This window comes from Chenopodium album, chromosome 27 (genome assembly GCF_948465745.1).
Source record: "Chenopodium album chromosome 27, dcCheAlbu1.1, whole genome shotgun sequence".
NCBI lineage: Eukaryota > Viridiplantae > Streptophyta > Magnoliopsida > Caryophyllales > Amaranthaceae > Chenopodium > Chenopodium album.
This window is the reverse complement of record NC_137860.1, coordinates 10,421,429-10,446,233: the sequence shown is the minus strand read 5'-3', so window position 1 is coordinate 10,446,233 and position 24,805 is coordinate 10,421,429. Positions and strand designations below refer to the sequence as shown.

The following is a 24,805-nucleotide window of genomic DNA, read 5'->3' as shown; positions in this document are numbered from 1 at the left end:
GATCACTAGTGGAAAATTTCTCATTCGTAACAGGCTATTTGTAACGGGCAAAGCTTTATTTATTCGTAACGGGCAAAATAGTGTCCGTTACGATTACGTACGTATTCGTAACGAGCAAAATAGTGCCCGTTACGAAAACGTACGTATTCGTAACGGGCACTATTTTGCCCTTTACAAATACTATATTACAAGTAAATGACCAAACTTAGCCCAATTGATGAGAGGAGAGCCCAATACTTGGCTTTTTAGGGTTTCACCTCTCCTCTTTCTCCGTCATTCACCTCTCCTCTTATCTCCTATCCTCTCTCTCTCCTCTCCTCTTTCTCCGTCATTCTGTTGGTTGTTGTTTTGGTGTTTTGGGCGGAGGTGTAACCGGCGGTGACGGAATTCTTGCTCAAAAACCCACTCCGGTTCGATTGTACTGGGTTACAGAGTTGATTGCCCTGGTAAACATTGTGATACTTGTGCTGGTCTTGGTCATCAGGAATCTAGCCTTCGATGTGCCCTTAAAGAGGCCATGTTTCTTCAAAGGTATCATTTTTTTGAAGTTTTTTGATTGAATTTTGATCTGGGTTAGGGTTTTTTTGGGTGTGTTTTGAGGGTTTTTGGGATTTTGAGTTCTGGGTATTGTTGAATTAAATGTATGATCTTTTTTTGTTGTATGAATGGTTGGGATCTGACTATTGTTCTGTGTTCTAAGGATGTGTTTCAGACTTTGGTTGTGTGTTATCTTGTTTTTTGATTGCTGAATTAGTGTATGTTGATTGCTGAATCAGTGGATTTTATATGCATTTGTCATAAGTTGTTGATTATGATTTGGGTGGGAATTTGGGAGTATGTAGAATAAGGGTTAATTCATTGCTTATAGGGGGTTTTGGGTTCGCTATCCGGGTTAGAAATAGGATGATTTTTTTGTTTGATTACGAGGGATGTGCACATTGATTATATTATATTTTGGTTAATGTGATTAGTATCAAGCTTTAGAAATTATGTGCCTCTTTGTTGGCTTCTTATGAATCCTCGTTGGTAAATAATACAAGTAGAAGATAGTGTTACAATGTAGATACTTGTTAACTTAGCTGATTAGTGTTACCGTAGATTGTGGCAACGTTGAGAACAACCATGCCCAGGCCAGAGGCTTCTTCCTCTTTAGATCTAAGTCGTTGAACGAACCGATGCTAGGTAAGATTTTTGAGATATTTTGTGCTGAATTTTTGCAAATTCAGGAATGATTAATGTCTTTTTTTAGATCTAAAGTTTCTGATTTTATTCCAATTCTATCTTCATTATGAATTTTAATCTCCTCAATTTTTTTCAGCTCTCTAATTTGAGTGATTTCTGAATTTTCATCTTTAGTTTAATTTCTTAGTAGGATTTTTGTTAGCTATATAGCATTGAGTTCTCGTTCTATTGCATTTCAGAGTACACATGATAGAGTTGATAATGATTTTTATAGTTGTGGAAGATACATTATTATGTCCCTTGATTTTTGAAAGAGAAATGTACTTTTATGTTATTATTTAGTTGCAGCATTGAGTTGACCTTCCATGGGTGATGCAGAGTGCGTATGCTAAACTTGGGTGTACACAAGGCTGGTTTTTTGCTTCCCTGTTCCATCCTGCTGATAAGTGAGTATACTCTGGCTGCTCTCTCAATATTCACCGTTACCTTTTTTTAGTCAATATTAACTTTTTACATCAGAAGTTTTTTTTTTCGTAAGCAGAAGTTTTGTTTTCTTTCTCATAGGAATATTGCACAGCTGGCAAAGGTACATATTATGAAGAAACACAGTGATCAATGGGAAGAACTCCATATTCCTCCTAGGTATGAACTCTATTATAAGTCAATATAATCACTGCTGGTAACCCTCAGCTTTACATTGCACCTGTAGAACCTGTAGTATTTCCCGTTGTGTGAAATGGTTATTCCTGACTTTTAAACTCTGGAGCTATGCAAAATTCCAGAAACTAGTAATTAATCAAAATTTTAAAACTTAATTTGATGGCTTCTATTTTGGTTCCGAATTTCTGGTCTATTTTGATTTATATGATTATTTTTGCAAGTTAATTACTTTGCCAAAGGTGAGCAGTACTTTAAGCTCCACAAGAGATAGTGGTAGTATATATTGGTCATGATATTATGCTGGTGAGCATTTGATTTAATTAGTAGTGGGAGCATACACTTTATGCTACTAATTAACCCCCTTGAAATTGTATCTTCTGGTAAGAGTGAGTTTAACCGCCAATCTTCAATACATTCCAGCATGTTTAACACTAGTAGATTGATGTTTTATTGTCCCAAGGTTTTCAAAATGACATTGTCTATTTTACCTGAATTTTTCTTTTTCCTTATCAATGTTGTGTGTTTTCTACTTCCTTCTACACCCTGTTCTATGGTCCAACTATATGCAGCCTTTCCTAACAGAAGAGAGTCTACAGTGCCATGTGTCTAATTGGAAAAGCATCAAATATCCTTCATTTTTCAAAATTGAGTTGTTTAATTTGGTTCATATTCTAATGATCTGAAATAGACAAATAGCTATGCTAATATCACTATTGTCTTAACAATAGGCGACTCGAATTATTGGATATGAGTAACAATAGCGTGCTTCTCTTGACTCTTGTGAGCTCTTCAAAAGCTTCGTAGTTCCGAAGCTTAATTATGCTTGAATTATGTAATTTTATGGTGAAATCAACTTATTTTTTTTAAAATTTTGATTTTTTTTAGAAATCAGCTTATTTTATGTAATCCAATTTTTTTTTTTTTTTTTTATTATTTTGGACGGGCTGATTCAATTATGATTCAACTTTTTTTTTAATTTTGATATATTTTTTTCAATTATGTTAATTTTTGTTTGTTGAAATTATTGAATGCAGGTGAAGCATATAATATCTACACAAGAGAGCTTAAAGACTCAACGTCTCGGACCACAATGTTGGGATAAAACTTGTTTTTATTACAATTATGATTTGTTTTTGCTCTTTTATTAGTCTTAGTCTTAAGAAACTTGCGACATTATATGAGCAAGTTGATGTATTTTGAAGTGATAATGAATATATTTTTGCTTATAGTATATTAGATGTGTATTATAATAGTGTAATAAAAAAATTATTTGTGTATTATACTTGTGTAATAAAAAATATTATATGTGTATTATACTTGTGTCAAAAAAAAAAAAAAATTATCTCATTATTTGAGAAAATGATCCAGCATGTGCTAGCACGTGCTGGATTTTTTTTTTTAATTGCATCAAACACTATTCATAACGGGCAGATATAATGCCCGTTACGAATAGCCTGTTATTCGTAACGGGCAAAATAAATGCTCGTTACGAATAACGGGCTATTCGTAACGGGCACCTGAAACGCCCGTTACGAATAACCCATTATTCGTAACGGGCACTTGAAATGCCTGTTACGAATAACTACTTATTCGTAACGGACATTGTAAGTGCCCGTTACGAATAAGTAGTTATTCGTAACGAACGGTGCCCGTTACGAATAATAAAGGCCATCCGTAACGGCCACATACGTAACGGACGCTGCCTGTTACGGATGAGCCCTTTTTGCCCGTTACAGATGACCTTTTTTCCAGTAGTAGATGTTGGGGTTTTGTTAATGGTGATTAAAGTCTTTGTATGTTTGATATTCTTTAATCTTCTTGCAAGTGCACATTGTTAGTTGATTAAAGGTGAATCTTTGCTAACAAGAAACGGAAGTTGACTTAGTTAAGGTTCATTGTTATCGATAGTTCATTGATTGCACCTTCTAATATATGGTTCTAGTGTGGAAACATAGAGGCTATGTTAGGAGAAATCGATTAACCCCGGAAGGCGGTTAGATTGAGCTTTTATTTTGATATTCTTCCATGCTTAGTTTACCATTGCTTTGCTTCCGTGTTATTGTATGATCAAGTGGCAACTACATCTACCTACTTCCCTTGGTGTTTAGTTATATTGATTTTTAATCATCCTTAATCTCTAGTTTAATCTCTTAGTTTTTCACACTTTTTGTTCCGAGGTAGCTTAAGTATTAAGTAGTGAATGTGGTGTTTATGCATGTCTCCTTGTGGTTCGACCCCTATGCTTGCTTTATACTTGTATTAGGTTTGTTTAGGTTGTATAAATTATATTTGATCTAGGGATAGACAATTGACGACGCGTTTATTCCCTTGTCAAATATTATTTAAGAAACATTTTAAATCATCAATTAAAATAAGGATAGTTTTCTTATTTCTTATCTTATTATTATTTTATAAAAGATTTTTAAATTAGGATACTTTAAAATTTGAAAAGATTATATTCAAATGTTAAAAAATATTTATGCGTATATTCAAAGTATCACAAATTTTTGTATGTGGCTGGCCACATGGTGTGGCCAGCATATATAACGGGCCCAAATACATATTAGGCCCAATATATAACGGAGTTCAATTACAAAATAACGGACCCATTACATTGTCCGTTATTATTTAATTTGAAACGTTATATTTGATTTTTTTTTTGTTTCCCCCAAACCGCCATCATCACGTACTTCAATTAAATCGCCATTACTACTCCAGTTTTCTCTTTTTTCTCTCCTCTTACAATTTTTCTCTCTCTTCATGCAATTTCATCTCTTTTTTCATGAATCTCTCTTCGTTCTCTCTTAATTTTCTATCTTAATTCTCTTTCTCATCTCTAAATTTTCTTTAAAATTAGGATTTTTTTGACATTTACTACCACTAAAAGTGGCTGTCTTCAGATTCACTACCAGTTTTAAAAAAAATTTTACTTTACTACCAGACAAAACAGAGTTTGTTAAAAATAACTACCACTTAACGGAATCCGTTTGGATTTCCGTTAAGTTAATTTTTTTTAAAAAACAAAAAAATTAAAAAAAGAAAAGAAATAACCCAGCCACCCACTGCCACCCACCCCTCCCCCTCCCCCCCGCCGGCGGCCGGCGCCAAAAGAGTCGGTCGGCGCCGGCGACCTCACCCCCCTCTCTATTCCTCACCCACGAGCCACCACGACAACACCCAAACCCCCAAACCCAGACCACCACCACCATCGACAACCCTATACCCAAAACCCACGAATCCAGACCTCACCACCACCACGACACCACCCTAACCCCCAAACCCAGACCACCACCACTGACAACCCCTCCCCTCGAAAACCGCCTCGATCCCAGCCAAAAACCCCAATTGAGCAAATCTCAAACCCTAATTCAAGGGGAGGGGCTGGGATCGGGGCTTGGATCGGGTTTTCAGGGGAGGGGGTGGGTTTCGTTTCGTGGTTGGTCGCAATTTGGTGACGGTGTTGGTGCTGCTGCTGAAGGGGGGATATGCCGCTGTGCGTGGTGGTGTTTTGCGGTGCTGGTGCTAATGGAGGAGGTGCGGTGTGTGGTGTTGCCTCGATGATGAAGGTGGGACGATGAAGGTGGGTGCTGCTGCAAGATGTTGCAGTGGTGACGGTGGAGGGAGGCGTTGTGTGCGGTGGTGAGACAAGGATCGTTGGTGGTGGTAGCAGGGAGGCTGGAGGGTGGCAAGGTGGCTAGACGGTGGTACAGCCCTAGTAACGAAAATTATAACGGTGTAAGGCATAAGGTAGTTATTTTTAACAAACTCTGTTTTGTCTGGTAGTAAAGTAAATTTTTTTTTAAAACTGGTAGTGAATCTGAAGACAGCCACTTTTAGTGGTAGCAAATGTCACAAATCCTTAAAATTATTACATTTTCGAATTATGGTTAAATTGAAGATTATTCATACTAAGGGGAAGAAAGGATCATCTTGTTGTCAAAATGTTGGTGACTCAGGTAATTTTTAAACCTTAATATTTATATTTTCATGAATTTTGACATTATTGTCGTAATTTTTTCATGAATTTTGACATTATTGTTGTTTTTGCGATTGTTGATTATATGTATTTCGCCCAATTTTTTATCGTCATATTTTGCTAGTGTTTCGTGTTAGTGCTTCGTCTTTTTTCAATTGTTTGAAGTGTTACATGTTTAATTTGTTGGTTTATTTCTTTATCTATTGTTTTATTTCTTTATTTATTGTTTTTTGGTTACGTGTATTTTTATGATTGTTATTGTTGTTATTTTTTCGATTTTTAGGTTTAGACTTGGTTCCGTTGTTGGAGATGCTTAATTAACTTGTTACTTTGTGAATGGTTCATTTTTTCGTAGGTGTTACTTGTTACATAAGAGTGAATATGTTGTGATTGATTAATTCTTATATGAGTGTTACTTGATATGAGGGTTACTTTTAAATGATAAAGGTGTTACTGTTATAGTATGTATTATATATGTGTTACTTGTTATAGGGGTTATAGTGTATGTATTATATATGTGCTACTTGTTATACTGGTTATAGTGGATTTATTATATAGGTGTTACTTGTTAGGTTGTTTGGTATATAGAGGATTACTTATATGTGTTACTTGTTTTGTGTTGTATAAAATTGATTCACATTCTTAGGGGTTATTTGTTCGTGTGATAAAGATTGTATGTCTTTCTTGTTATCTAAAAGTGATTAAGGTGTTTGTGTGTTTGTTATTGTTGTATAAAAGTTGTTGTATGTGTCTGATGTGCTAATTAAGTTCTTTAAATCTTATATGTATTTTTATTATTTTAACAGTTATTTTGTTGTATTATATGGTTTGATTGATTGTTTATTTTCAGTTGTTAGTTGTTTCTTGGAATTATTTATGAAGTGTTGCTGATTTATTTTGTTGATTCAACAGAGGAATTGAATGATACACAGGAAGAACAAAGTCAAGATGTGAATAAGCCTACTGAAGAAGTTATGGAGGAATCAAATGCTAATTTGAATGAACCATCTAGTGAAGTTGAAGTTGGTAGAGTTCTAAGGAAAAGAGGTAGGTATATTCTTGATGAAGATGATTTAGAAGAAGAGCAGGGTGTTGGTAAGGATCTGAATTTGGCTAGTGATGGTGAAGATTTGAATGTTGTGGATTTGAATGCTGAGATTACAAAAGAAGTTAATGAGAATATTGGTCAGCCACCTTCTGATAATGTTAATCTTATGGATGATGTGGAAGAAGATAAACCTGCTGTTGAGATTAAACCTGCAATTGTGAGCAGACGATCACGCAGAGGTCGTAAACCTGGTGCAACTTCTAGTCAAGTTATTGAAGTTGTAAAAGTTGAAAATAGCCAGAGTTATGAAATATTCTTCTTTCATTAATTGTGCTTTAGTATATTTTTATTTTGAGTTTGTTTATTTATTGTTTTTTCTTTTTTATTGCTTAATATGAGTTTATTGAATTAATTTTGTTTGAGTTTATTGTTATTTGTGAATGGTTACTTGTTTTATAGGTGTTACTTATTGTATAGGAGTGATAAAGTATTAAATCAGTGGCGTATCCAGGAATTCCGAACTGTGGGTTCGGAATTTTTAAAAAAATGATGATCATTTATTAACTAAATATTCAATACATAAGTTCATTTTTTTTTAATTACAAATGGATGGATTTTACAAAAAAAAATACAAAAAAAAAAACCTACAAAAGCATTTTTCGAGTTTTCATAGTTTGAAAGCGTGCTAATACATTACTACTTCTATAAATCTATATTTCTGTTGCAAAAAATCAATATTACACATAAAAATAAAAATAAAAAATCTCAAGCCCCCAAAAAACACAAATTTAATAATGTAAACTTCTTCTAATTATTAATTAAAAGACCAAGTAAAAATTTTAAATTCTAAGTTTCAACAATTCAATTTGTCAACAATTCAAGTATTCAACAATATATCAAAACCAATTAAAAAATATCAGTATATAATTAACTAATTATCACTAATTTTAATAAAATCAACCATTAAATAAAGATTTAAGAATTAAGAGGAGTAGAGGAATAAGAGGTCTCACAAACTCACGAAGATTGGAAAAACTCGAAAAAAAATTACAAAAAAAAAAATAAAAACATAAAATGAGATTAACCATTAAATAAAGATTTAAGAATTAAGAGGAGTAGAGGAATAAGAGGTCTCACAAACTCACAAAGAACGGAAGAACTCGGAAAAAAATATCAAAAAAAAATAATAAAAACATAAAAACATAAAATGAGATTAACCATTAAATAAAGATTTAAGAATTAAGAGGAGTAGAGGAATAAGAGGTCTCACAAACTCACAAAGAACGGAAGAACTCGGAAAAAAATATCAAAAAAAATAAAAAAATAAAAACATAAAATAAGGGCACGCAGCAGGAATCGAACCCAGGACCTAAGGAGGAGGTTCAATGCTCTAACAATCACTCCCTTACCAATGTGCCAGGCTTTGACATTTGATTATTTATCTCACATAAATTAGTTTTAACCCTTTTTTTCTTTTTTTTTTTTTTTAAAAAAAATAAAACTTATAATTTTTTTCCGAAAAATCTGTGAGTTCAATGAACCCCCTTGAACCCCCCTAGATCCGCCCCTGTATTAAATGAATGTTACTTGTTAGAGTGTTACTTGTTAGAGTGTTACATGTTGTATAGGAGTGATAAAAGTATTAAAGGTGTTATTGTTTATTTGTAGATTGTGGTGGAGATCATATATAAATTTTACTTGTTAGGGTTGTTTTATATGAAGATTACTTACATGATTGTTACTTGTTTTATGGTTATATAAAATTTATTGATAGAATTTTTTAGGGGTTACTTGTTTGTATAATAAATATTGTATGTGTTACTTGTTATATAAAAGTGATCAAGGTGTTACTTGTTAAGGTAACTCCTTTGTTAAGGTGTTACTTGTTAAGTACTTTGTTAAGGTGTTACTTGTTAAGGTTTTATTCTTTTATAGGTTACTTGTTTATTTTTTAAAGATTGTAGGTGTTTGATGAGTGACATTTATGGCACTCATTTGGTTCCTTTTTGGATGATTTCTATTTCATTTTATCTCTCTTTTCTTTAGTTTTCCCTAGTTTTATTCTTGTTTTCTTCATTTTTATGATTTTTGTAGTTAGTTTCTCTATTTCATGCTTTTTCTTGTTTACTTGCTATTTTTTTTCCCTTTTACTTGCTTTTTATCCTTTGATTGTAGGTTGTGATTGATTGTCCAAGGATTCCCGGGCTTCCTTTCCATAGTTTTTCATTGATTTTCATGCCTAAAGCTTGTGCAAGAAGTTTCAAGTCAATGTGAGGTTCAAGGAGCATGCTTCAAGGTCTTGTTTATGCCTTCCTCATGGCTTCTATTCTTCAAGAAATTCAAGGAAGTTCCTGCCTACCTTGTCCTCCATCATCATCATCTAGGATATGTGCACCTCGTGAGCTAGGGCAAAGAAGAAAGGAGGAAGCAGCAGCATTGTGCGGGCGCACTAAAGGAGTGTGCGGCCGCACATCCGTCGTGTGCGGCCGCACATTAGGTGCGTGCGGGCGCACCTGCCTGGGTGTTCTCCCGTGCGCACCATTCTCTCTACTTCGAGCGCCCGCACCGACGTGGGTCTATTTTTGGACGTCTTTCCCAACTTCTTCTTGGGATTGTTAGTTATTTCTTTCCATTTATAGAGAGAAGAGGAGATCTTCATTAGGAAGATTTGGATTAGATTAGATTTTAGAGAGAGAAAACATTAGTTCTTAGCATTTTTAGAGAGAGAAAGTGTGGGTTTGATGATTGATGATCGAAGATTGCTTCATTTGATTTGATTTCTATCAAGTTTGTAAGAATTCTTTACTCTTTAATGCAATTCAATGTTTGATTTCACTAGTATTGTTGTTTGATTTGGTTAATTGATAGTTTGATTGATTTGATTGAATTTGTTGGTTTCAATTTGATTTCAATTAATGAATTTGGGAATGATGACTAGTTTAGCTTTGGATTTGTTGTTCTTTATGGATTGTGAGTAGTTTATTTGCTAGGGTAGTGGTGAAGCATATATTGATGATGAATTGAGATTAATTTGGGGGAAATTGATTGAGTTGTTAATGTGATTAAATTGGTTGATTGATTTTGTGCATGTGTGTGCTTGATTAGGCTTGATCACCCTTGTTATTCACACTAGATTGCATTGTGAGTTTACATTGATACGGACCATTGATTTGTGGCTTACATTTACTCGATTGAGATATCTTGTGAAGTTTCCTAGCTAGTGTTTCGATTTATTATACGGATCACACTTTCTTGTTGCAAGATCGGTTTTCCCTCACATTGCTTGACTTGATTGGTTAATTCCCCAAGTTGATTGAACTTCATCGTTGATGCATGTGGATCCATTCCCCTAGTCCCTTAGCATTAATTTAGTACAAGCCTTTTGCATCGCCTAGTTTAGCCTTAGTTTCTACCATAAACCTATACTAGACTTCGGAATAGCTTAACTTAGGCATCGTGCATTTGACTTCCATTCCTTTGGGTTCGACCTTGACTTACCACTACGCTAAATAGGGGTTTGTTAAGTTACAAATTTTGTTTGATAGGGTGGGGTGGTAGCCCAACGACCTACCGTTCTCCTTCCCATCAAAATGGTGCCGTTGCCGGGGAATGGTGCTTTGAGTGCATGTTGTTGTTGAGTCTATTCCACTTTATTTGCAAAATACAAAAAGATTTTACACATTAGGCTACACTTGTAGCCGTGCTACTAATATTGTCTTTGAGTTCTGTGTGCATAGATCCCAAGCCATGGGAGGTAATTCAAGAGTTACCTTGAAAGAATTGGGAGTACCCGGTGCATATAGGTATGAGAGCGGCATAGCTCCACCTACAACACCGGAAAACGATTTTGAAATTCGGCCGGCAATGATCACCCTAATAGAGAGGAGACAATATAGTGGGGCAAAGAACGGGAGCCTATTGAACCATCTTAAGGAGTTTGAAAAATATTGTAACACGATCAAGGTTAATGGAGTGTCTCAAGAATTCATCCGCCTTAAGTTGTTCCCTTTCTCCCTCATAGGAAGGTCTTTGGAATGGCTAGACAAAGAGGTGAAGCCCAATTCATTGAGAACTTGGGATGATGTCACCAAAGATTTCTTGTTCCGTTTCTATCCTCAAAAGAAAACGGCGGAGGCAAGAGCTTTGATTCAAGGGTTCAAGCAAAAGCCTAATGAAAGCCTTTATGAAGCATGGGAAAGATTTAAGGATTATCAAAGGGAGTGTCCACACCATGGGATTCCTACCTATCGAATCATACATATCTTTTATGGTGTGTTGAGTTCTCATGGGAGAGCAAGTTTGGATGCCGGAGCCGGAGGCCCAATCATGAACAAGACGGAAGAAGAAGTGGTTGATGCTGTTGATGAAGTAGCTCGTCATTATATGAATTGGCAAGAAGTGGAAAGAGAACCAATAAGCAAGGGTTACTCGATCGAACAACTTAGTGCCATCAATGATTTGACCACTTTGATTGCGGACTTAGGGAAAGAAGTTATGTCTCTCAAAGAAAAGCTTGAGAAGCCCCCTTCCCAAGCTCCAATTCTTCCCTCCCAAATTAAGGGGAGAGGTACATCTTCTCACTCTAACTCCAATCTTTCTACTTGTTGCATGATTGTGGAATGTTGGCCATGTGAATTATGTGGAATGAATGATCATAATGCTTCTATGTGCCCAAATGTTCCTTGTAGTGAATGTGATGGAAGTGAAATGGAACATATGAATTATGTCAATAATCATCCTTGTGAACCTAGAAATGATGTTCAAAGGAATATTGGAAATAGGAATTATCATATGAATCATGATGATTATAACCAAAATGGAGGTTGTAGAAATCATAGATACCAAGAGATTCATGGTAACTATAACCATCATGGTTGTAATGGTCATGGTCATGGCTATAGACATGGGGATCATAACCAAGGTTTTGATAACTATGGTCAACAAAGGAGCCAAAATGAAACTAGGGGTAATTGGAATAATCAAACTAGGGGATATTTTCAAGCAAGTTTTCAAGATGGTTCCCCAATTGATTTAGTTCCAAATGCTCAAAGTTCAAATGATAATTCCCATGTCCAATCATTTTCTTATAGGGAATTTTTGGAAAGTGTCATTGAGAAACAAGCCAAAACTTTGGAAATGTGTATGGTTTTGAATGAAGAGAAGTTTAATTACATGTTGGCTTATAACAAGGATTTGAGTGAAAAACTTTCTCAATTGACTAGTGTATTCAAGGAATATGCAAACTCTTCTTCTTTGACTCCACCTAGCCTAGACTCTAGGAACCCAATGGATGCCATTGTTACTAGAAGTGGTAAGGTCCTTGAGGGAGGTGTGCCTAAGAAGAGTGTTGCTAATGAGAGAACTAGTAAGAATTCCATTGAAATTGAAGGTGGTGAATGTTCCTTGAGCGAAAATGTTGGTGAGGAACAAGTAGAGAAGGTGATAGAGAAAGAGAAAGAGGTTTGCAAACCAAGGCTTCCCTATCCTCAAAGATATAATAGATATAAGTTGGATGAGCAATTTGGGAAATTTGTAGAGATGCTTAAGCAACTTCATTTAACTCTTCCTTTCACCGATGTTGTTGAACAAATGCCAAATTATGCTAAGTTCCTTAAGGAGATTTTGAGTGGAAAAAGGACTTGTGATGTGGCGGAGACCATTAGCCTTACCGAGCATTGTAGTGCAATCATCATGAATAAGATGCCTCCTAAGTTGAAGGATCCCGGAAATTTTTCCATCCCTTGTGCTATCAACAAGACCCAAATTGATAATGCCTTATGTGACTTAGGAGCTAGTGTTAGCCTTATGCCATATTCGGTTTATCAAAGATTAGGTCAAGGAGAACTTCTACCTTCAAAGATTACCTTGCAATTAGCCGATAGGTCAATCAAGATTCCTAAGGGAAAGGTAGAAGATGTGCCTTTAAGGGTTGGGAAATTTGTTATCCCGATTGATTTTGTAGTGTTGGATATGGATGAAGATGCTACAATACCTATCATCTTAGGTAGACCTTTCCTTGCTACATCGGGGGCTATGATAGATGTGAAAAGTGCTAAGATATCTCTTAAGATTGGAGAGGAAGTAGTTGAATTTGATTTGAATGAAGGAATGAAATATCCCTCCTCTTCTTTAGAAAATTGCATGAGAGTTGAAGTGCTTGATAATATTGTGAATTCCATGCATGAGCACTTGCTCACATCTAATGATCCTCTTGAGTGTGTCTTGTTGAACAAGGAAAAGATAGGTATCCCAACCAAGGAAGAGCAATTGTACGAAGATTTGCTTAATGAAGGCGATATAGGGAGTGGAGAAGAAACTTGCATGGGGATATCAAGTCAAGATGCTTTGCAAGTGGCCTCAACCAAAGAAGGTAAAGGTGTTCCCATGGTAGAGCTAAAACCTCTACCATCACACCTTAGGTATGAATTCTTAGGCCCTAATTCTACATATCCCGTTATTGTTAGTGCATCCTTGAGTGAGAGCCAAGCTCAAGCGTTATGTGGTGTTTTGAGAAAGCACCAAGGTGCTTTGGGGTACACAATTGATGATCTTAAAGGCATAAGCCCCGCCTTGTGTACACACCACATAACACTTAAGGAAGGCACCCTACCTTCTATTGAACGACAAAGGAAACTACATCCCCAAATGGGAGAAGTAGTCAAGAAAGAGATCACCAAGCTTTTGGATGCGGGAATCATATTCCCCATCTCAAGCTCAAGGTGGGTCTCCCCCGTGCATGTCGTTCCTAAAAAGGGGGGTATGACCGTAGTTGAGAATGAGAAAGGTGAGCTCATTCCAACTAGAACGGTCACCGGTTGGAGGATGTGTATAGACTATAGACGTCTAAACACGTCAACCAAAAAGGATCACTTCCCTCTCCCTTTTATTGACCAAATGCTTGAAAGGTTGACTAGGCACAAATTCTATTGCTTCCTTGATGGATATTCGGGATTCTTTCAAATTCCTATTCATCCCGAGGATCAAGAAAAGACAACCTTCACATGCCCCTATGGTACTTTTGCATATAGAAGAATGCCCTTTGGATTGTGTAATGCTCCGGCGACCTTTCAAAGGTGTATGATGAGCATTTTTAGGGACATGCTTGAAGAGGAAATGGAAGTCTTCATGAATGATTTTTCCGTGGGAGGTGTTTCATTTGAGGATTGCCTCAAAAATCTTGAAAGATGCCTTGAGAGATGTGAAAAGGTCAACTTGGTGCTTAATTGGGAAAAATGCCACTTCATGGTGGAAGAAGGGATTGTTCTAGGCCATAAAATTTCCAATAAAGGCATTGAGGTTGACAAGGCTAAGATTGAGGTGATAGAGAAGTTGCCCCCCCGGTCAATGTGAAAGGGGTAAGGTCGTTTTTGGGTCATGCCGGATTTTATAGAAGGTTTATCAAAGACTTTTCTCTTATTTCTAAGCCCTTAAATGATCTTCTCCAAAAAGATGTTGATTTTGTCTTTAATGATGCTTGCTTGGAAGCTTTTAATAAATTAAAGAAAGCTTTGACTTCTACTCCTATTGTCCAAGCCCCTAGATGGGATTTGCCATTTGAGCTCATGTGTGATGCAAGTGATACGGCCATAGGAGGTGTGTTGGGTCAAAGAATCGACAAAAAGCTCCATGTCATCTATTATATGTCAAAGACTCTCAATGGTGCTCAAAGAAATTACACAACAACGGAAAAGGAATTCTTGGCTATTGTTCATTCTTTTGAGAAATTCCGTTGTTACTTGTTGGGGTCTAAGACTATAGTTTTCACCGATCATGCGGCTTTGAAGTATCTCTTTGGAAAAAAAGAATCCAAACCGAGGTTGATTCGTTGGGTCCTTGAGCTTCAATCTTTTGATCTTGAGATCCGGGATAAAAAAGGTGCTGAAAATGTTGTTGCGGATCATTTGTCTAGACTTGAGGATTTTCAAGTTCAAGACGATGGGTCTCCTATAGAGGACCGGATGTTGGATGATTCTTTATATGTTATCAATGTGAAGGAGCTCCCTTGGTTTGCCGATTTGGTGAATTTTCTTGCTTGTGGGGAGGTCCCTCCTTCTTTTTCCAACAATCAAAGGAGGAAGCTCAAGAGAGAAGCAAGGCACTATGTGTGGGACGAACCAATCTTGTACAAAAGAGGTGTGGATGGATTGGTGCGCCAGTGTGTGCCGAATGAGGAAATACCAAATGTTTTGAAGATGTGCCACTCGGATCCTAGTGGCGGTCATATGGGTGTTTCAAGAACGGCCTCTAAGGTGCTTCAATGTGGATTATGGTGGCCTAACCTCTTCAAGAATGCTTGGGCGTATGTCAAAAGTTGTGATCAATGCCAAAGGACCGGGAATATTTCGAGGAGGAATGAGATGCCCCAACAACCAATACTTGAATTGGAAATATTTGATGTTCGGGGTATAGATTTTATGGGTCCTTTTCCATCATCTTATGGGAATCAATATATCCTTGTTGCCGTTGATTATGTGTCAAAGTGGGTGGAAGCCATTGCTTCTCCCACTAATGACCATAAAGTGGTGATGAAATTGTTCAAAAAGATAATATTCCCTAGGTTTGGCATCCCCAAAGCGGTTATAAGTGACAATGGCTCCCATTTTGTGCACTATGCTTTCCGGAAGATGTTGAAGAAGCATGGAGTGAACCAACGATTTGGTCTTCCTTATCATCCTCAAACCAATGGGCAAGTTGAGGTATCTAATCGTCAAATTAAGTTGGTTCTTGAGAAGACGGTTGCAAGGAGTAGGAAAGATTGGGCAAATAAGCTTGATGATGCCTTGTGGGCATATAGAACGGCTTTCAAAACTCCTATTGGTACCACTCCTTATCGCTTGGTTTATGGAAAGTCTTGTCACCTTCCGGTTGAGCTTGAGCACCGCACTCATTGGGCTATTAAAAAGATCAATTTTGATTTGGCTAGTGCGGATGAGCAACGTTGGTTAGACCTTCATGAGTTAGAAGAGCTTCGGTTGGATGCTTATGATTGTGCTAGCTTGTACAAAGCTAGAACTAAAGAGGTGCATGATAAGCTCATTGAGAAGAAAGAGTTTGTTCCGGGGGATAAGGTGCTTCTTTTCAATTCCAAAATGAGGCTTTTTCCCGGAAAATTGATGTCTCGTTGGACCGGCCCTTTTGTTGTTCAAGGGGTGTTCTCAAATGGCTCTATCGAAATTTCTCCTTTGGATTTTTCGAGAACTTTTAAGGTCAACGGACATAGATTAAAGAGGTATTATAATGGAGTGTTTGTGGGGGTCATTCATGACATGACTCTCTATGATCCGCCTTGAAAGAGGTGGAGGATGTCTAGCTTAAGACTCTAAATTAAGCGCTTCACGGGAGGGCAACCCGTGTTTTCTAACTTTTTCTTCCTTTTTCTTTTGGTTTTTCTTTGGGTTTTGTTGATGTTTTTGTGATCTAATTTTGTTGTGTTTGATGTTGTAGGATGGTTTGAGTTGATTTCCAACAATTTTGATGCTAATTTTGAGGTAAACTTGTCCCAATTCTTAAGTTGGAAGAGTGGGTAAGTATGGAGAATGGTGAATACTTGTGTTTCTTTTCATGATTTTCATGTTTTTCTTTCTCTAATTTGAAGTGTAGCTACTGCCTATATGGTTCCCCATGACCATCATAGGGGTGTGCGCACATGATGAGGGAGGAAGAATGTCGGAAGAAAAAACCCAGTTTTTGTGCGCCCGCACATAAGCAATGTGCGGCCGCACACGAGCTCTGTGCGGGCGCACATCTCTGATGTGCGGCCGCACCTTGCTGGGTTTACGAGGGCTAGTTTCCCTCCTCTTTTAAGCCCGATTTTCCTTCTCTCCCTCTCTCCTACTTCATTCTACTTCCTTCTTAGGTCTATTGTGGTTGCTCATAGTTATCCTCCATTTTCATCATATTATTTTTCATCTTTCCTCATCAAATTCTCCATAATTCTCATTACTTTGCTACCCAAGTCTTCATTCTTCATCCTTAAAGGTAATTTTCTCACTCCTAGTTTGAAAATTTTGGGTACTTTTTAATTGAAACTTGTTGGTATGATTGTTGGAGATGTTTATGTGTAGTAGTGTTTTTCTTGCTTAAATCTTGTGATTTTCTATCAATTGAAAGTATAATTGCATGTTTTATGTGATAAAGTTTCAATTTTCATACCTCATGAGAATTTGAGCATGACTAGTACTACCCTCACACTCCCCACCATTACTACCACTTGTTTTTATGATGATGATTATGGACATGTTGATGATGGTTTTGTAATATCTAGTTATGATGATGATATTACTTGAGCATTTATGAATTTTGGCATGAATCTTGTTGGATTTCCTTATGTTTAGTTTTAGGGTATTTTGTTGATGTTGATGGTGATAATGGAGAAAGTGGTTGTTGGTAGTATGGTATATAGTTGCTTTTCTTAATTGTGATTTGGGGTAATATTTGTGTCAATTGTGATGGCTTGATTATGCATTATTCACTTCTATTGAATTTTTGCTTAACTCATGTCATATTGTCCACTTTATTTTTCCCCATACACATGATTAATTTTTCGCACACTATTCCTACTTTTGAAACCATTTCCTTTGTCCATTATTTTGTAGATGGGTGGTTCAAGACAAGCTAAGCGCACCAAGGTTACAAATTCAAGGAAGACAATTGATCCACCTTCCACCATCAAAGAAACTTATGGCATCAAGTTCACGGTTCAAGAGCATTGGGACCGATTCGAGAGTCTTTCATCAAGGAAATTGTATTCTACAAGATTCTATGATCGTGACACCACTACCCTTCTTGGGATCGACGATGATGTACGGATGTTGGCTCGAAATTAGGGCCTTGAGCAATTCATTGACCTTAGTGCTCCCACCTATGCAAGGCTCACTTATGAATTCCTATCATCGCTCGATGTGCAAAAGGATGGTAACGATAATGAATGTCCAACGCTATCTTTCCAAGTATTCAATGAAGACTATTCTGTTCCCCTTTCATTCCTAAACAAGATGTTCAACTTTCCGGAGCCCATTGACGGCATGCCTTTGATTTATCCGGCCTATGAAGCTCTTCATCGCAACCATAGGTATGATGAGAATGATTGGTGGGATGATATTTCTATTGAAGATGCTTATTGTGCTCAATCTTCCAAATCGGCCTCTATAGTCCATGGAGCGATGCGCTACTTTAGCCGCATACTTACTTATGCATTTTTCTCCAAGGAATCTCTTGGAGCCATATCTCAAGAGCAATTAAGTTAGCTCTGGTTGGCTAATCGATATAGGGATGATATGGTGGAGGTGATTGATTTTGCAAGGCACTTGCTCGACCGCTTCATCGACATTCGTGACGGTTTCTTTCTCTCGGGAAGCATACAAATTGGGGGTATGATTACCATCATCGTGCTATCGCTTAACAAAAAGTATGCATCCATGATTGGAGATCTTAAGGAGATTAAGGATCCTAGAGAGAAGTCTTCATCTTGTTTGTTGGGCACATTTGCCTTGATCAATCAAAAATTCATTGAGCGCACTATCATGGACGATTTGTTTATTTGGAAAGTGTCTCGGACTACCGATTGGTGCCTTATTCCCTACGAAGGGTCGATGGTGAGAGACACGAGTTCATCCTACCCTTGGAAGCCGCCCAAGAGAGATATTCCGAGTTCTTTTCGTCAAGTTTCCATGCCTTCTTCGGGTAATGCTCTTCCAAAGTCTAAGGCCTCTTCATCTAAGGGAGGTATCCCTCGTACTTCTTCTCCTACTCCTCTTTCTCCTTCATCCCCTCCCTTGCATGATTTATCTAGCTTGCATGAAAAGATTGATGCCCTTTCTGTTGCATTGTCTTCTTCTTCTTCTATGGGGAATGCTTGTTTTGAGGGTAGTTATGATTATCATGCTAGGAGGGTGTATGACTATCATGTTTCTAGGGGGGATATTGAGCCTTATGTGAATTATCCATAGCTCCCGGTCCAAGAGGGCCCTGTCCCACAGTGGGAGCCTTTTGATAAGGCGGTGGGGCCCCGTCTCTGCTATCCCTATTGGGAGGGCCCACATATGGCGCATAGTGCCATTCGTGGGACCTCTAGAGGGGATTATGATTACAGGAGGCCGAGAGGGTGTGACTGGATTTATGATCCAGCAAACCCTGCTCCTTTCCCTTCCCCTGAGACTGAGGGGAGGTGGGGTCGTTCAGGGCCCCCTGTCTTGGATGATTGGTCTGAATATTTTGCTGCTGATGCCCTTAGGAGGTTAGGTAGGGCTAAAGGGAAGGAAGTTGTTTCATCGGGTGGGGGGAGTACTAGTTCTACCCCCTACTTTAGTGCCGAGTGAGCCATGTTGGCTACCCCTCTCCGTATGCATGCTTTATGATTGTATTTCATGTTTGCCCTATGGTTGGGTTTAGCTTGGGGGAGGGGTAGCTCATTTCTATCTTGGGGGAGTTGTTTAGGTTGGTTATGGTTTGTATGGTTCTCCTCCTTGTTAGTGGTTCATTTCGCATTTTCCTTCTTATCCCCTATGTCCTCTGTCTGCTCTGATGTCTATGTGATGATTTATCTGCTGTTTCTTTGATGATTACCCGCTCTGATTCTTTATCTATCTGCTCTGCTGTTACTCTGATGATTCTTGTTGCTGATGATGTTTCCTGATGTTTTACTGCCTCTGATATATATTTTTCTTTTCCTGTCGTTATGCTGCCGAATTTTCGGCTGATTTCATTTGGAAGTTACTAACGATTTTCTTTGTATATAGATGCTTTTATTCTCTTTTTCTCACCTGGTTTTTGGTCGAAGTTTTTTTTTTTTTTTTGTTCATGGAATGCAACGAGGTGGCTTCTTCTTACTTCGTTTATTTTTGCTAAAGCTCGAAGCCGGTGAGATCTTTCTTATTTTTCTCTTTATTTTTCTTGGTTGCATAGAATAGGATTAGTTTAGGGAAAGTTGAATGGTTCGAGGATGGATGCTTGTTAACACATAATGTGTTTGGGATCGATGACGATGACGTCGATCGATCACTTGTTTGTCGATTGGGATTCTTATGTGTTTAACTTGCCTTCTAGTCCATTTCATATTTTCTCTCCTATTTTCCTTTTCTATGTTCCATTACTTTGCTTTTATTTTTCTTTTATTTTCCCTTTCTTTTATTTCCTTTGATTTTTTTCTTTGTGGTATGGTTTTGAGGCCTTATTTTTCAATTTTCTTTTGATTTGGACCTTGTACATTGGACTTTGTCTTTTGCATGATTTTCTTCCTAGGTTGTAAAGGTATGCACGGTTTGAGACTATGTTCGGTTGACTCTAGGATAGGTGTATGCTAGGGTAGTTGGTTTGAACTAGGGGGATCATGAAGCCGGATTCTACTTGTTTGTGGTACGTTGGTAGTTGCTTCCTATGGTTGATTTGACACCATTAGTGAGTTTTTGCCATATCCTTGTGAGGTTACTTGTTTTTCTAGCCTTCAACATTCTTTGAATGAGCGGCGTGGATCCTTGACTATGCAAACCTAATCTAATAAAGCTTGATGTATGGTTCTCAAACACGAGACCGAACTATCTAGGAAGGACAAAGGCACATTTTTCGGGGTGGTATTTTTCATTTTTGTTATATTTTGTTATTTTATTTATTTTTGGGTTTACATTTGCCTTCTTGCAACCATTTGAGCCTTATACCTTCTTTTCAAGCCACATCTTTAGATCTTTGGCCTTTTGTTTCATTTTCTTTCTTTTCTTGGTTTTTGTGAAGCAATTGTTCATTCTTGATGGAGTTTGCGGTGGAGAAGTTGAAATGTTTGGTTCTTATGAAAGCAAGATTGTGTTATGTCTTCTTTGTGAATAATGGCAAATGAGTATGAGTAAAAGCCATCCAACTTATAAAAGGCATGGACTAATATTATGTGCAAAAGTTGAAAAAGCCGTCCGAAGTTACAAGAGGCGAGGACAAAGCATTATCATAATACAAAAAGAAAAAAAAGTGAAAAATGAAATATTCAGAAATATTTTGATGTGAGTTTTCTCCCTTTTTGAGCATTGAGGACAATGCTCCATTTAAGCTTGGGGGGAAGCGTTCTCACGCTTTTTGTGTATATGTTTGTGGTTTATAGCTTTGAATAAGCTTGGGGGTGTGAGTATTTTTGTTTGGATTGGTGATGACTTGATTGTGATTCTAAGAATTGGCCATTCTTTGCTTCATTTTTAGGAAAACCACCAAATTTCAAATTTTTAGCCTACCTTCACCCTTATTGCCTTACGTTACAACCTTGGGGAAGGACCTTTCGACCTAGATAGTTGAGTCACTATTCGGGGGAGGGCATCATGGGTCATTGCCTAAGGAAAGGGGATGCATAGTCAAGATGTCGAGTTGCCTAAAAACATTTCTTTTTCCGGTTCCTTCGAGGAATCATTGGGACGCTCACTAAAGGGAGATTTGAGACTAGTGGGAAGAACGCGGTAAGATTGTTTGGGATGAAAGTGAATTGTGATAACTAGTTCCTATGCCTAGCATACCCTATGTTTCAATCAACCTTGGATATCTTGAAACGTGCATACCTTAACTACTTGAGAAAGATTGTCATTCATTTGCATTATAGTCTTTATGTAGGTTCATTTCGCAAAGGTTTGTTTTTATTTCATTTTCTTTCTTTTATTTTTATGGTTTGCCTCATTGATGTTTGGTGGAGAGTTATGGGTCAAACTCTTAGGATACCCTTACGAGACCTCACTCGTCCTCATAGGCGACTTTGGGGTTTAAAGGGCTTGTTGTAGCTAAAAAAAACCGTGATTCCTACGACAATGAGTTTTAGTGTATATTCTTATCTTGAGTTTTTCTTTTTCGTTTTTAATAAAATTTTCATCCTCTCTCTTTCTTGCTTTGTTTTGCTCGAGGACGAGCAAAAGTTTAGCTTGGGGGAATTTGATGAGTGACATTTATGGCACTCATTTGGTTCCTTTTTGGATGATTTCTATTTCATTTTATCTCTCTTTTCTTTAGTTTTCCCTAGTTTTATTCTTGTTTTCTTCATTTTTATGATTTTTGTAGTTAGTTTCTCTATTTCATGCTTTTTCTTGTTTACTTGCTATTTTTTTTCCCTTTTACTTGCTTTTTATCCTTTGATTGTAGGTTGTGATTGATTGTCCAAGGATTCCCGGGCTTCCTTTCCATAGTTTTTCATTGATTTTCATGCCTAAAGCTTGTGCAAGAAGTTTCAAGTCAATGTGAGGTTCAAGGAGCATGCTTCAAGGTCTTGTTTATGCCTTCCTCATGGCTTCTATTCTTCAAGAAATTCAAGGAAGTTCCTGCCTACCTTGTCCTCCATCATCATCATCTAGGATGTGTGCACCTCGTGAGCTAGGGCAAAGAAGAAAGGAGGAAGCAGCAGCGTTGTGCGGGCGCACTAGAGGAGTGTGCGGCCGCACATCCGTCGTGTGCGGCCGCACATCAGGTGCGTGCGGGCGCACCTGCCTGGGTGTGCTCCCGTGCGCACCATTCTCTCTCCTTCGAGCGCCCGCACCGACGTGGGTCTATTTTTGGACGTCTTTCCCAACTTTTTCTTGGGATTGTTAGTTATTTCTTTCCATTTATAGAGAGAAGAGGAGATCTTCATTAGGAAGATTTGGATTAGATTAGATTTTAGAGAGAGAAAACATTAGTTCTTAGCATTTTTAGAGAGAGAAAGTGTGGGTTTGATGATTGATGATCGAAGATTGCTTCATTTGATTTGATTTCTATCAAATTTGTAAGAATTCTTTACTCTTTAATGCAATTCAATGTTTGATTTCACTAGTATTGTTGTTTGATTTGGTAATTGATAGTTTGATTGATTTGATTGAATTTGTTGGTTTCAATTTGATTTCAATTGATGAATTTGGGAATGATGACTAGTTTAGCTTTGATTTTGTTGTTCTTTATGGATTGTGAGTAGTTTATTTGCTAGGGTAGTGGTGAAGCATATATTGATGATGAATTGAGATTAATTTGGGGGAAATTGATTGAGTTGTTAATGTGATTAAATTGGTTGATTGATTTTGTGCATGTGTGTGCTTGATTAGGCTTGATCACCCTTGTTATTCACACTAGATTGCATTGTGAGTTCACATTGATACGGACCATTGATTTGTGGCTTACATTTACTCGATTGAGATATCTTGTGAAGTTTCCTAGCTAGTGTTTGATGTAGTTGACGCTAATTAGACCTCTAGGAGAATAACTTGATGTACTTTCTTGTTGCAAGATCGGTTTTCCCTCACATTGCTTGACTTGATTGGTTAATTCCCCAAGTTGATTGAACTTCATCGTTGATGCATGTGGATCCATTCCCCTAGTCCCTTAGCATTCATTTAGTACAAGCCTTTTGCATCGCCTAGTTTAGCCTTAGTTTCTACCATAAACCTCTACTAGACTTCGGAATAGCTTAACTTAGGCATCGTGCATTTGACTTCCATTCCTTTGGGTTCGACCTTGACTTACCACTACGCTAAATAGGGGTTTGTTAAGTTACAAATTTTGTTTGATAGGGTGGGGTGGTAGCCCAACGACCTACCGTTCTCCTTCCCATCAGTGTTACTTGTTATATAAAAGTTGGTGTTACTTGTTAAGGTTTTATTCTTTTATGATGTTACTTATTCTGTCATTTTAATGTTACACTTTATTTTCATTTTTTTGTTTTAGGGATGATGAAATTGTTTTGCGTAGTAGACCTGCTGGTGTTATGGAGTTGTTTAAGAAATTAAGTGTTGATCAAGTTAATGTTGTAAAAGCTATTGGTTTTGGGAGTTTACAATTGATTAAATTGAATTCATTTCCAATGGAAATGGTTCGTTGGCTCTACAGTTTATTTGATGCTGAAAACTGTAAGTTTGACTTGCCTAATGGATAGAGTTTTCAGCTTACAGCTGCTGATGTTCATGATGTATTTAAGATACCAATGGGAGCAACATCTGTTCCTATTTCTATTAAAAGGCAGCATTCTGATTTGAAGACAAATTGGAGGAAGTTATATATGGGTCTAAATCACTAGATATATCTGTTCCTCTTTTGTTTAATAAGATGTTAAATGACAAGGAGATGCAAAAAGTGAATGATGAATTTAAAAAATGCTTTGTCATGTATGCAATGGTTACATTACTTGCTCCTACATCAAATCGATCAGCTAACTTCAAATTGGTTTTTGCTTTAGAGGATACTAAGCAGATAAAGAAGTACGACTGGTTTCAATATGTCTTGGATGATTTGTGTGACAAATTGGCAAGTTGTTCTGCTACACAAAAGTATGTGCCTGGATGTATTCTGTTATTTCAGATTTGTTATTTTCATAGGATTCAAGTGGAAGGGTTTTCTGTTAATAGCTCACTGCCCCTGATCAAGCATTGGAATGATGAAACATTTAAAGATAGGTTGGTAAAGGAAAATGGACTATATGGTCAAGGAATTCTTGATGAGGATACATATCATGTGTCTGATTTTATTGCTGCAGATGAGGCTGTGAAAAAAGATGAAAAAGAAGAAAAAAAGAAGGGAAAAAAGATTGAGTCTGTTGAAAAGGTTAAGGTTGGGAAGCAAAAAGAAGAAAAGGAAGAAGAAAAAAAGAAGGGAAAAAAGAAAGAATCTGTTGAAAAGAAAAAGGTTGACAAGAAAAAGGAAGAAAAGGAACAGAAGATAGAGAGGGCTAGTCTGAATAAGAAAAAAGGAGATAAAAAGGAAGAGAATAAAAAAGATTTGAAGGAAAAAAAGAGAGAAAGTCTGATTTCAAAAATGAAAAATGAAGACAAAAAGGAAGGAAAAAAAAAGAAGATGAAGAGAAAAAAGAAAAAAAGAAACAGAGTTTGAAAAGAAAAAATGATGTAGATGTTGCTGAGGTTGGTGAAACAAATGTTGCTGAACAAGGTGTTGCTAAACAGGAAGAAAAACTAAAGCAATACAAAAGAAGGCGTTTCTTAAAGAAGGCTGATTTTTATATTGGT

General features: G+C 37.1%; 1 long non-coding RNA gene and 1 other non-coding gene across 2 annotated transcripts; one reads left to right on the top strand and one right to left on the bottom strand.

The window, feature by feature from the left end:
- The first annotated feature begins 229 nt into the window (after positions 1–229).
- LOC145620703 (uncharacterized) lies at positions 230–3,156 on the top strand. The gene is made up of 4 exons (XR_014108290.1): positions 230–531; positions 1,561–1,628; positions 1,747–1,824; positions 2,877–3,156. It is a non-coding gene; the product is annotated as an uncharacterized LOC145620703 (long non-coding RNA).
- A 7,842-nt stretch (positions 3,157–10,998) lies between these two features.
- On the bottom strand, positions 10,999–11,104 carry LOC145621846 (small nucleolar RNA R71). The gene has a single exon (XR_014108639.1). It is a non-coding gene; the product is annotated as a small nucleolar RNA R71 (small nucleolar RNA).
- Between the last annotated feature and the right edge of the window lie 13,701 nt (positions 11,105–24,805).